Source organism: Lates calcarifer, linkage group LG7_2 (assembly GCF_001640805.2).
Source record: "Lates calcarifer isolate ASB-BC8 linkage group LG7_2, TLL_Latcal_v3, whole genome shotgun sequence".
Classification (NCBI taxonomy): Eukaryota; Metazoa; Chordata; class Actinopteri; family Centropomidae; genus Lates; species Lates calcarifer.
In genome coordinates this window covers 9,152,254-9,164,140 of record NC_066854.1, presented here as the reverse complement: position 1 = coordinate 9,164,140, position 11,887 = coordinate 9,152,254, and the positions used below count along the sequence as shown (strand labels likewise).

Here is an 11,887-nt window from a genome sequence, read left to right as displayed (position 1 = left end):
CCGTCATTATTTCTGTACATCTACTGCAGCCACGAACAGGAGTGTCACACATGACTCACAGGGAGCACCAAGTTCACAGCTGAAAGCACATCTCTATAGAAATGATGAGTCTTGAACATGTAACATCTTTTGAACACATAAATGTTGAAATTTCACACTTCGCCTGCTGACCCCTCACACCTTGTCTCGCCATCTAAAGTCAACAATGTAAATGATTTGAGCCTAGGGGCAGGTTTTTATGGGACCTTTACATTGATACATGAAGACGTCTTTATGAAAGAGTTGAGGTCACCGTGGTCTGACTGGCAATTAATAATATTTGTGAAGCCTCACTGGTGCACTGTGATCAATTTATGCATCAGCAAAGATATTACATTATGAACCTTTAAAGCTTTTAGAATAGAGCACATTGAATAGAAAATCTATTGTATGTCAAACACTACAGAGGTAAATATACATTTTACAGTTGCACCTCTTACACAGATTTTAATATAGGAGAAAAAACACCTGTAATTTCTAAGCTGTGACTTAAGAACTTGTTAAGCTTAACACAGGCAAAGTAAATGGTGCTGAATAAGATGAAGGGAAGTTAAAGATATGAGTGACCTATAAAAAATTTTATAGGAAGATACAGCTCTTAAAATGTTAAAAGCAGTGTGAATAAGACAGAACCTTCAAGGAACTGTGCCAAGTCTGATTAATGAACAAAACCAGCCATGAAATACAGCTGTACTTCTCTGAACAGACAAGTCCTAGATCAGTTTACTAAACCAGTTTTGTCATGGAGGCCTGGCAGCCCTGGAGCATTCCGGGGGAACTTTTCATGCCCTGTATCTCTTCATGAAACACTCCAAACATCCTTAGCTTGTGGGCTCTTTCCTTTGCACTTTCTTGATCCATTATCATTGGCTAGATGATGTGTTCTGGCCCATGGCAAGACATTTTCCTTTGGGTCAAACAGTGTGAGTGGGGGTCCATTAAGGTTTGTCATTGTGAGGTTGCTTCTGTTAGAAACAGGCAATGTAGCTCTCTTTACAGGACAAATGTTATTCATGAGGCTGAAACTCACATTCTCACATTCTGATATACTGCAGGGGGAAAGTTAATGCAGTAAAAGTGGTTTTGAGTTATCTGACTCACTGTTTGGGTTCTCTATTAAATCTCTCATTCCACTAAAAGCAGTATCTGTGCATAAACTAAATCTCCTGCACAGTCTTCTCACCTCTGCCTCTCCACTATCGGATGCTTGGACAAACTGGCCATTTTCTCTGATCTAAAACACCCATATTGTCTGAAACTGCAAACTCTCAATATTGTCTATAGCGCTTTGTAAAGACTAGAGCGTATTAATAGTTCCGGTTCTTGAGTTAGGTGACAGAGATGCAGTTTTAAAATGAGCACAATCTTGTGCTTTCAGGGCATCCTCTTACTTCTCCCCAGGAGAGTCTTTAACAATGGTCAAAACTCTCAGCCTGATTCACAAGATGCTGTGCCCTTCAAAGGGTGACAGAAAGACACACTGGAACCCATGCAGAGTGTTATATATTAGGCCAAGATCACAAATAAATTCTGGACAGTGTACCCTATCTAACAGGCCCTTGTAAAACTGTCTTTCTTGACTTTGTCTGCTTTCATTATTAGAAGCACTCTCACTCTCACTACTAGCTACCCAATGGACATCCAGTATTCTCCCAATACAGAGGACCTGAGTTCCAACCTCTGTTGCAGCTTCCAGCAGCTGTTGTTAGTTTTTGCTTGACTGACTGTAAAGGTTGTGCAGCTTTCCCTATAAATACTGTTAAATGGTTTACAGAACCTGACCATATCAATGGAGCCTGACACAGCCAACACAAGTCTATGATTCGTACAGTGCCATATTAGTAAATTAGGAAACTTTTCCTTGAGTCTCTCAGGAGAATTTCTCTCTTCCCTGTCCCATATGGCTCAATGGAAAAGCTAGCCCCCTCCCTTTTCTTTGAATATTCCAGTTTAGCTGAGAGAAAACAAGAATTAGAAGAAAAAAAAACAGTTTAGACACAGTGGTGTACATGTATATATCATAACTGATGCAAGTGTGCAAGCATCATTTTACTGTTGCTGTGAACTGTTTACTGTAGCTGCTCGAGGTGGAGCTAATTCTAATTATATCAAATACTGTTCGGTAGTTTAATACTGAAATTTGTTTCCACCTCTGCAAACACACAGGCACCTGGATTCATCCACTTACACACCTGGTACTACTCCATAGTATTCTCTGTTGCTGGTCATAGGAACTCTTCTGAGCAAAATTAAACTTCTTCTATACAAACTACAACTCCACAACTTCTTCAAAACAAGGTATATGGTATAACTTTATTTCCTAGCATCACTTCTTACCCAGTGTATTTCTCTTGGCTACTAACCAGGGATACTAATTTTGTAAATTCCTGCTGCTGTTGTTGTTGTATCAATGTAAAGTTGTTGTCCATAGGCCTGGCTATTTGTAAGTGTCATTATGTCCATTTAATCATTTTTTCCAGGAAATGTTTCTCCCTCTGGATCATAGCTGGCAACAAATTGTTTTTGTAGCTGTGTGGCTTATTAAAGTGAGGTAAACTGCCCTGCACAGGGCACAGTATATGCCATATACTTGTGTATAGGCACCATTACACCTCTGCCACTATAGGTAACAGCTCTTTCATTCTTCAGTCCACTTTGCCACTACTTAACACATTTGTTTCTTGGTAATCTTGTGCATTGCACAGCCTTTAGCTGGCTGACATGTGTTGATGCCTGAGCTTTTATGAGTAAACCTGACAAGAAAACACACACGTTTTCCCACAAAATGCCTCTCAGAATCCTTTTCACCTTCAGAAAACAAGTCTAAAACATTTGATCAGTGTACTGGTTTTAGAAGAAGCTTTAAAAGCAGACTCTCTTAATCAGCAGTGCAGAGGGCAGGAGGTAAATCAGTACATCAATGATCCTGACTTTCGAGGTATTATCTTTACAAGGAACATTCAAGGCTAGTATTTTGTCCACTTCCTCCTAACCTTGGCTTTGGGAAATGTTTCAGATGGATGTATCAATACGGGTATGGCTTTTTGCAAATATTCTGATATTGATTTTCAGCATACTTTTTTGGCTAAGGCTTTGAATCTGTTATGTTTTTGGAAGATAGTTCTAACACAGATTAATGACAAATGCAAGACAGTGTGTGAAAGCAACAGGATCTATTTGCCAGTCGGTTTGCAAAATGTCACACTCTTCCTTACTGTTCTACACACACAGAGAACTTCCTGTACATGCATGCACTCATATACTTATATAGAGTAGCCAAGGGCTGCCAACTGAATGTCAGTGATCTGAATCATGATTCAGTGAGAACCCCTCCTTCCCTCCAACAAAGACCCGATTACTATGTACATATGATGTGATCTTTTCATTTCACACAAAGACACTAAAACATGAGGCTTCAGGCAAAACGTCAAATCTTGATATGCAGGAGATTACAAGAGTTTAATATGGGGCATCTGCTGTGAAGATGTGCTGTACTGTACCATGCAAAATGTTATTGTTGTTGTTTTTTTTTTTACAATTATAGTAAGGTACACAGATGAAGAAAGATAATTATGTTGAATATCTATAAGTGTTTCTAGAAATGATATTCATATACAACTGATTACAGATAATTTCCAGCAGTATGAGAAAATGTTGTTAATTAATGTCAATCAAGCGAGCCTCAAAACTGTTGATACTGAACTTATCAGGAAAATGTTCACTGACAATGACTTTTGGTTATTGGTTGGTTACCAACACCTTACAATACAGTACACACTCGCAGTGACTACCCCACCATGAACCCTCCAACAAACTCCCTTTAATTATATTTCATCATTTTAGTCTAATCCTTAATAATATTACATCATAACATAAATACACATATGGAGCAGGTTGCACTGACTGTCAACATACAGTGCAATAATTCTACCCCTTTAAGCTCCAGACACACAAGGACTTAAAATGGTGAAAATTCACACAAAAATCAATTCATATTGATGGAGTCGTGGCGAAGGATCTGCTCAAGGATGCAAAATGAATCCACATGAATGTTCCACATAAGAGTTCAGCAGTGGTGAACTCTGACACATGGATTCACATCATTGACCGCTAGCCAGCTTTTGCCCGCTGGGGGGGATGGAGAGCCAGAGAGTTCAAAGTAGAGGAGACTATCGTAGCTTATTAGCTGTACTGTCCCATCCACTTTTATTTCACCTCCTCTTTTGGAGTATTAACTGATGAATAGTTTACAGACAGTTTTGGAATAAGAGATAATGGTACAGATCTGTCTTTTGAATAAACTGTTTGAACTTTGTTCCATTAGCAACTGAGCAAAGCTGATGAGCTAAAAAAAATGCTAACAGGGCGTTAGCAAGCTTATCAACTGAGAGAACTTTAACCAACTTTATAGTGAACAAAATGCCAGGGGGGGAGTGCACAGAATTGTAGAGAGAAAAAAGAGTGCAGCTCTGAAAGCTATAGTGACAAGACTAGTGGAGTGAACTGTCATTACCTGCCTGACCTGGCACTTGAACATGTAAACATTACTTAATTGGCACCGTCACACATTACTGTATATCCCATCTGTCTTATATGTTGTACAGATGGGATCTAATTACTACATATTAATTACAGTACAACATGTCTCATGTAGAAGTGAGGGCAAGCAAAATGTCCTCACTGAGCGTCAAGAGCAGAACAAAAGAAATATATATACAGAAACACATACTACCGTTTGCATACAAAGCAGGAATTGTTCTACACCTTGACTATTTTAAAACTTCCAGGTGTACTCCTGACACTGCCAGATGGAAGCTCTTGAAACGTCATACTGCTACACACACAGTACAAGGAGTCAGCTAAAGTCGCATCTGCACTCTGAAGGCAAAAGGCCAAATTAAAATGAGCGTTGAACTACACTTCATATGTCAATAATACCTGACAAAACCTTGAGGAAGGTGCATTCAAAGCAACCAGCATCCAATGTAAATGACAAAAGCTAACTAGCTCCAAGCTTACTCAGTGAATCTTCATTATCTAATGCCTGAGCTGCTGGGCTTTTAGGCTTATTACTATAGGCAAATGGGGACAAAAGCTCTCTGTAATTACTCCGCTACCCCAGTGGGTGATGGTGGCATTCTCAGGGAGCTTAGCTGTGGCTTCCCATGAAGCTCTCGCCACAAATCAGCTGGGGAGATACAACACATGCTGTTCTTAGTTCTCTTTCCCCCTGCCACCTCCTTTTTTTCCCTACCTCTCTTTCTCCAATTTTCCTGCTTGTTTTCTGTCTCTACTCTGTCCTCCTCAGAGTCTCTTTGCAATTTGCATCACTGGTGTGCCAACATTTCTCAGTAACAATAAGATGAAAAGAATGAGAAACAGATGAGAACACAGAAAAGGAATGACCTTTCACCATTTGTACACCCTTTGGCCATGACATTTGATCATTTATATACATATAAAAAACTGCAATATTGTGATAAAATTGAAATTATTCCTCTGGTTAGTTGTTTACAAAGTTTAGAGATATAAACATGTAGGTTTTTAACAGACAGAAATAAAAAGTGAAAACAACATTTTTAGCAGGTACAAAAATGTTCTAATTAACATAATAGTATAATTAAGGCTTAATTGTCTTGATTGTGCAATTATATCTGTGGTTCTGTAAAGGAACACATGCACTCAGTTTTTATGTAATATTAATAAAGCAATATATTTAAAAGTTTCACATTTGTGAACAAAGGAACAAAAAGTTTTAGTTATACTGTATATGTATGTATAGTTGTGTAAAGTTGTAATCATAGAGAATATAGATTGATTTTTATCCCTTCCTCCTCACTGCAAATAACAATGGCAAGACTACAATGCTATATACAGTATTCTGTATACAGTATATACAATATAGTAGGATGTGTGTATCAAAGAAACTGAAACTGTAATACACACATCCACAATCTTCAGCATCAGCGCTAAGACAGAGAAAACAACATCACTACCAAAGTAAGTCCAAGGTATCATAAAACTGGACATTAGACCTCAAGGTACTGCTATCAAACTGCAGGTATCAGATCTCAGACATCAAACCTCAAGTCTCATACCTCAGGTATCAAGACTCAGACCTGTAACTGATACATTCTATTATAGGACTGTTATTACTGATGGATCAGTGTGTGAGTAGTATCTCAGTGTCATAGTTGGGAGAGGTGGAGCTAGTTTTAACTGGGGGAAATATTGCATAATTTTACCTATTTCAGCTTTGATCAGTTACTGCAATGAAACCATCTGAGAAGTTTAGAATGGAAATATATTTTTGGTGCAACTGTTAACAAATGTGACAATGGGTCACATCAAGTCACTGCTTTAGGCCAAAAAGGCTGAAAACCACTGCTTTGATATTCAATTTTATGTGCTTATCATGTAAAATAGTAGTGAAAAGTAGTAAAACTATAGCTGTCAGATAAATGTAGTGGAGTACAAGTACAAGTGAGAAGCAAAAGGAAATACTGAAGATACAGGACTTGAGTAAATGCACATGGTTACTTTCCACTGCTTAAAGTTTCTAAATGATTTCTGTAGGGAACAAAATCAATATCAACTATATAGTCATTTAGTCCACCAATGCAGTAGTCTGTTGAAATCCCCACATAAACAAACAGCTTCTACATGAGACAGACAATATATCTGTGCTAACAAGTAACTAAAAACAAGAAAGAGAGCCAATTGCTCTTGTGGGTCTCTCTAGAGATAAACAGCAAGTGAAGACCACGAAGCAATTCCCAGACAACATATTTTTAAATTGCAAAGCCAATATTCTGATTTGGCCATAAGACTGACTTTACGCATCTGAAACATTTTGTTTTTCAGCATAAACCAATTCCCCCAAGGTTGCTACTACTGAATACTTACATAAAACTACCTTACATAGAGGCTACTTTACTCATTTTATTCCATATGTGTTGCATATGGTAGAAACACATTCGGTATGCACTGCATATAAGGGGACTGACCTTTTTTTTCTTTACTGAGCGATAGATGTGTGACTTGGTTTTCAACACAGTTTTATAATCTTTGTGGATTTTCATAAGAGAGAACTGTGAATTTCCCGTGTGGATTAATAAAGTATCTATCCATCTATCTCTATCTATCTATGTTAAGCTTTTGTTAAAAGAGAAAGCTGTTCACCTTTGCTGTAAGACTCTATTGCCTTGTTTAACCCTCTTATGCCAACATTTGGTGTTCAAACATGATCCCACATGCTCATGCTGCTGTGAATTCAGACACAATCACAACATCCTCACCATGTCTTGGCAACACAAATGCCAAATATGTTTCTTTTCTCTTGACTGGGAAAGTTATTCTGCAATTCAAACACTAAGCCGATCACAGCCAGAGAATATTCTTGTGTCATTGTTGGGGTGGTGTAAAGTGATTCACCTGTGCACCTGGATTTCAAAAGTCGGTTCATTCTAACTTGTGGGATTTCTCTGTGTACGCAAGCGATGGATACAAATAACCCTGGCTGGCTGGGTAATAACGAGGACTTACAGTACGTGGAGTAAAGCCACCGTGACGACTCTCCAGTCTGGAGGAACCTTCAAACCTCCACCGTCTGTGTCTATTCTCTTCGTGAGCTGTAGTTTCATCTGTGAAATGAGAATGCAAATCATATTTAGTAGTGTGTGAGTGTGAACTGGCAAGGCAGAACATTCAATTCAGTCTGATATTACCAACAAGGAAAGGGAGCAGGAAAAGTAAAGCCCTATGCTGTGCGCTTGTGACAAGTCCAATAGTACAATGCCTGTAATACAGAATGTGAAAAAGGTTTATTCCACTGATTTCCACACTCATTTTTTTCCCCATGAAATCATGTTGAACAAAATAATGTACAACTCTATTTGGGACTACTTTACATGGTAATACAGTATTCACACTTTTAGAATAGGACCATTTTGGAGCCATTTATTCTACACCCAAAGAGCACAAAAGTCTGAGCAGTCAGCACAGAAAGACAATTGGTTCCTATTTAGACATAAATTTTGGGCAAAGTTAGATGAGTTTTGGTTATTTCCCAAGAGAGATTTCTGTATTTGTGATTTTGCCATTGCTTTTCTCATTGGTTTGAAGTGGGACCAATCAAAGTTAAGCAACGGCTTAACCTTTAATTCTTGCTTATTTAGTCTTGAATATTTAATGTTATGGAGAAGCTCTGCAGCTGAGTTTTCAGGGACTTTAAAATGAGAATTGCAGAGGAGGTGCCATGTCATTAGATAAACACAAATGACAGATCAGCTTCAGAGTCCTAACCCTAACATGCAGAGAAAGCTACTGAATTCATGTACTGAACATGCTATGATAATGTGGATTATAGGAAGAATGTTGTTTTCAATACTGTTTTACAAGAAGTTTTCTTTGATGCTTGACTGTATACCCATATATACTGAGGCAGTATGGCACTGGCTAGACAAGCAACATCCAGAATCTGTGCCATGTGAGAGGCATTAGCTGGGCACAAGCTGTTTAAGCTTCCTCACTGCCACTGCTTATTCTTACCATGTGTTCAGACAAAGCTAATTATAGAGGTGGTGCGATTAGATGTGAATTCGCCCAGGGCCTAATGTGGGACCTAATATGGAAGTTCTTTTTTAATGTGTTTATTTTTAGTTTCATCACCTCACAAAAATGCAGGCAAGTCACTACCTTGATGTTTCCTAAAGAGCTGAAGAGTCTGATTATCAATGAATATGGAGCTTAAGGAAACACAGGTTTCCTGTAATCCTGCAGATAAACTAGAATTTAATTTATTGACCAAATTTCATCCCAGATTTAGACTGTCCTCTTCAGTTTTCCAAATTGGATAGCATTAGTGCCATCATGAGCAGATTTCCACTTGGTAGCAATCTGCCACATGGCCAGAGCTATTGAATTTTGAGGTCTAAGAAAACACCAATGTGTGACTTCTATATTTTTGTCTCTGGTACTGTACTTGCGGATTGGAACTATCAAAGCTAATAAGGTCTGAATGAAACAGGTGTCTTAATGGACCTCTGTGGTGTGTAATTGGTCCAATATTAGAATGGGGACATTTGAGACATACTTGAAGGTTGTGAAAAGCTCAAATGCTCACACGTTTAAAAGGTACTTTACAGCCTGTTCACTCTCAACTCAAGATTTCAAAAGTACACATTTACACACATTCATCTACTGATCGTTCGCTGCAGCCACTTCACCCACATCACACGATGGAACTAAGTCAGTTTTGATTGCTACCTGTATTCAGGTATTTTCTTGTTACCTTTCTGAGCTTTTCTTGGCCACCAGGGACGATAAAAAAGGCTTCCAGTTTAAAGCAGCATGACTTGATGTCAGTCACCAGAATAAACTTTGATTTGACTTTCACCCACAGGTCATTGAAGCTGTGAATTGTTACCTGTCAGTCTGTGTGAGTTATGTTTACAACACTTGGTTAGCATGAAATACAACGGTGTGAACCCTAAGTGGACTTGAACTAAAGAGGCAACAGTGGATTTATTTTTGTTCCAGAAAAAAAAGACTGAGCTGCAGGTGGGAACATTTAAAATGATGGAGTATTTGTGGGGATTCAGCTATGGAAATCATAGCCTAATTACGTTGCAGATAAACTGATGACTCACATGTGAGTTAGTCCCCTGGCCTACAGTCACTGTACCCGGTTCTCCATCCTTTTTTCTGTATAAAATCACACTCCATGTATTTAAAAATCCCCATATGCAAGCAGAGTTGACCTCCCATCTTGCCCTGCTTTTGACCAGCTCCCTGTATGCTGGTCCTTGTCCCTAAAAAGGTAAGATTTATGGCTATGACCTCCAGAATCATCATCTCTGTCCATGTGTCGCCTATCGCTTGTATGGCGTCTTCCTTTGTAGGCAGCCGACATCCATCAGCCTGTGTGTCTTGACCTCCTGGCTTTAACCTTTCACAGAGACCTACTTAAATATCTTGACAGCCAAAATAAACCTGCACCCTTGGCCTGCTGTAGCTGCTTTCACACAGGACTGATGTACATTCAGTAACCTTTTAAAAGGGCCTCTTACACACTGTAATACCACCTTTACATGGAGCGAGCTATCACAAGCTTGGACTCAATAAAATCTTTCCCATTTCCAACTAGAGTTGAGTGGGAATGGATGAAAATGTCTCTTTCTATGGCACTCTGGCACATAACTAATTCATCCTGTATAAAAATGCCACAGTGCAGTAGAAGCCAAGATCATCTATTTACAGAGTGACACCACTACATCAGCTATAAGATCAGATGGTACAATGTTCAAAGGAAGGACATACTTCAAGTCCATCTCATAAAAAAAGCTATACTTCTCATCCATATCTCTGCTGGATGTAAGGTTTCACAGACAAGAGGATTTTTATTGATCTGATAATCTAGCGAATAGAAAGGACATTCCCTTTTGTTTTGAAACAGACCTTTTCACTGTTGGATGCCACATTGGAAATACTCACGGACTCAAATATCAGACCAATCACTGAATATAGTGATATATCAAGACAACACTGATGTCCCTTTGAATTATTAGACACCCTCACTTTATGATCAAATGCATGTCTTCAGGCTTTCATTTATTTCTGTAAAGATATCTTCAATACTGCTGAGAGGATAAATCCTCTTTTTTAGCAATCCTCTGACTTTTTCTCTATCTCAATCAAGAAGGTGACATTTGTAGTTTAGAGTACAATGTGTCAAAAACTATTGAATCTACTGCTATTGTACTGCTATTGTATATTGTACTAACATTCATGCTTTCTCTGGGATGCAACCTACTAACTTTGGTGACTTCCAACTTCAGCTCCCTTCTAGTTCCACAATAAGGTTGAATTTTTTTTTCCTCTTGTGTCAAGTTAACAACTATTGGATAAGTTCTCATGAAATCTGGTACAGACTGATTTTCCCTCTCTGAGGCTGACATTTGTTGTGTGACAGTCGTCAACAACTATTGGATGGATTTACAAGAAATTTGATAGAAACATTAATGCCCCCTCAGGATGAACCATAATTATTCTGTTAATCCTTTAACCTTTAATCTAGTGTTATTTCCAGGTCATAACAGTTGGTCAATGATTGAATACAAATTAGTGACATTCTCATTGGACTCAGCTCTAAATTTAAGAATAATCATTATAACCTCTAAACATGAGCATGTTAACATTGTCATTGTGAGCATGGCATTTAGCTCAAGGCTACCAAGGCTGTAAACCTCAACTACTGCCTTTATTTGATATATCACAGTGAAGAGGGACAGGAAATGAGGGAAAGAGAATAGGGGACATGCAGTCAATGGTCCGTGCCGGTCGGCAGTCGAACTGGGAACCTGTTGGTCAAGGCATACACACTTTATCCATTAAATGCTCATGAGGTCACTCCAGAGGGTGTATTCTAACTACTCACTAACCACACTTGGTGGCGGAAATGACTTAAAAAATAGCCCCCTTTAAGAATATACCGTAAATTCACTGAGTTGCAAATACCCTCCGCACTGATGCATCCACCCTTTGTCCATGTGTAATTTTCCATGTACCTGTCAAGTTCAATTTTGTCCGCCCATGAAACACAAGTAGCTATCTATGCTGTCTGCCACAGTATGGTTTTACAAGGTAATGGGTCTCCAGTGATTTAACCAGAGATGGTGGGGAGGCTTTCAATAAGAGGCTAGACAGAACTGTTCTGTGGTTAACATACCTTTAATTTGGAAACACTAAGCAGCTGATGTTTCGATGCAGGTTTTGTTTTTAATGAAAGAATGAGCTGAATTTTAGAATTTGAAAATGGCTTTACTAATCAGTAGTCATGTGCTGCTTT

At 38.6% G+C, this 11,887-nt stretch overlaps 1 long non-coding RNA gene across 1 annotated transcript in view; it reads right to left on the bottom strand.

The window, feature by feature from the left end:
- Positions 1-7,563: 7,563 nt before the first annotated feature.
- Positions 7,564-11,887, bottom strand: part of LOC108891876 (uncharacterized) — a 37,819-nt gene continuing 33,495 nt past the window's right edge. Inside the window, exon 3 of the long non-coding RNA XR_001962383.2 lies at positions 7,564-7,682. This is a non-coding gene — a long non-coding RNA (uncharacterized LOC108891876). The remainder of the gene's footprint in view (positions 7,683-11,887) is intronic.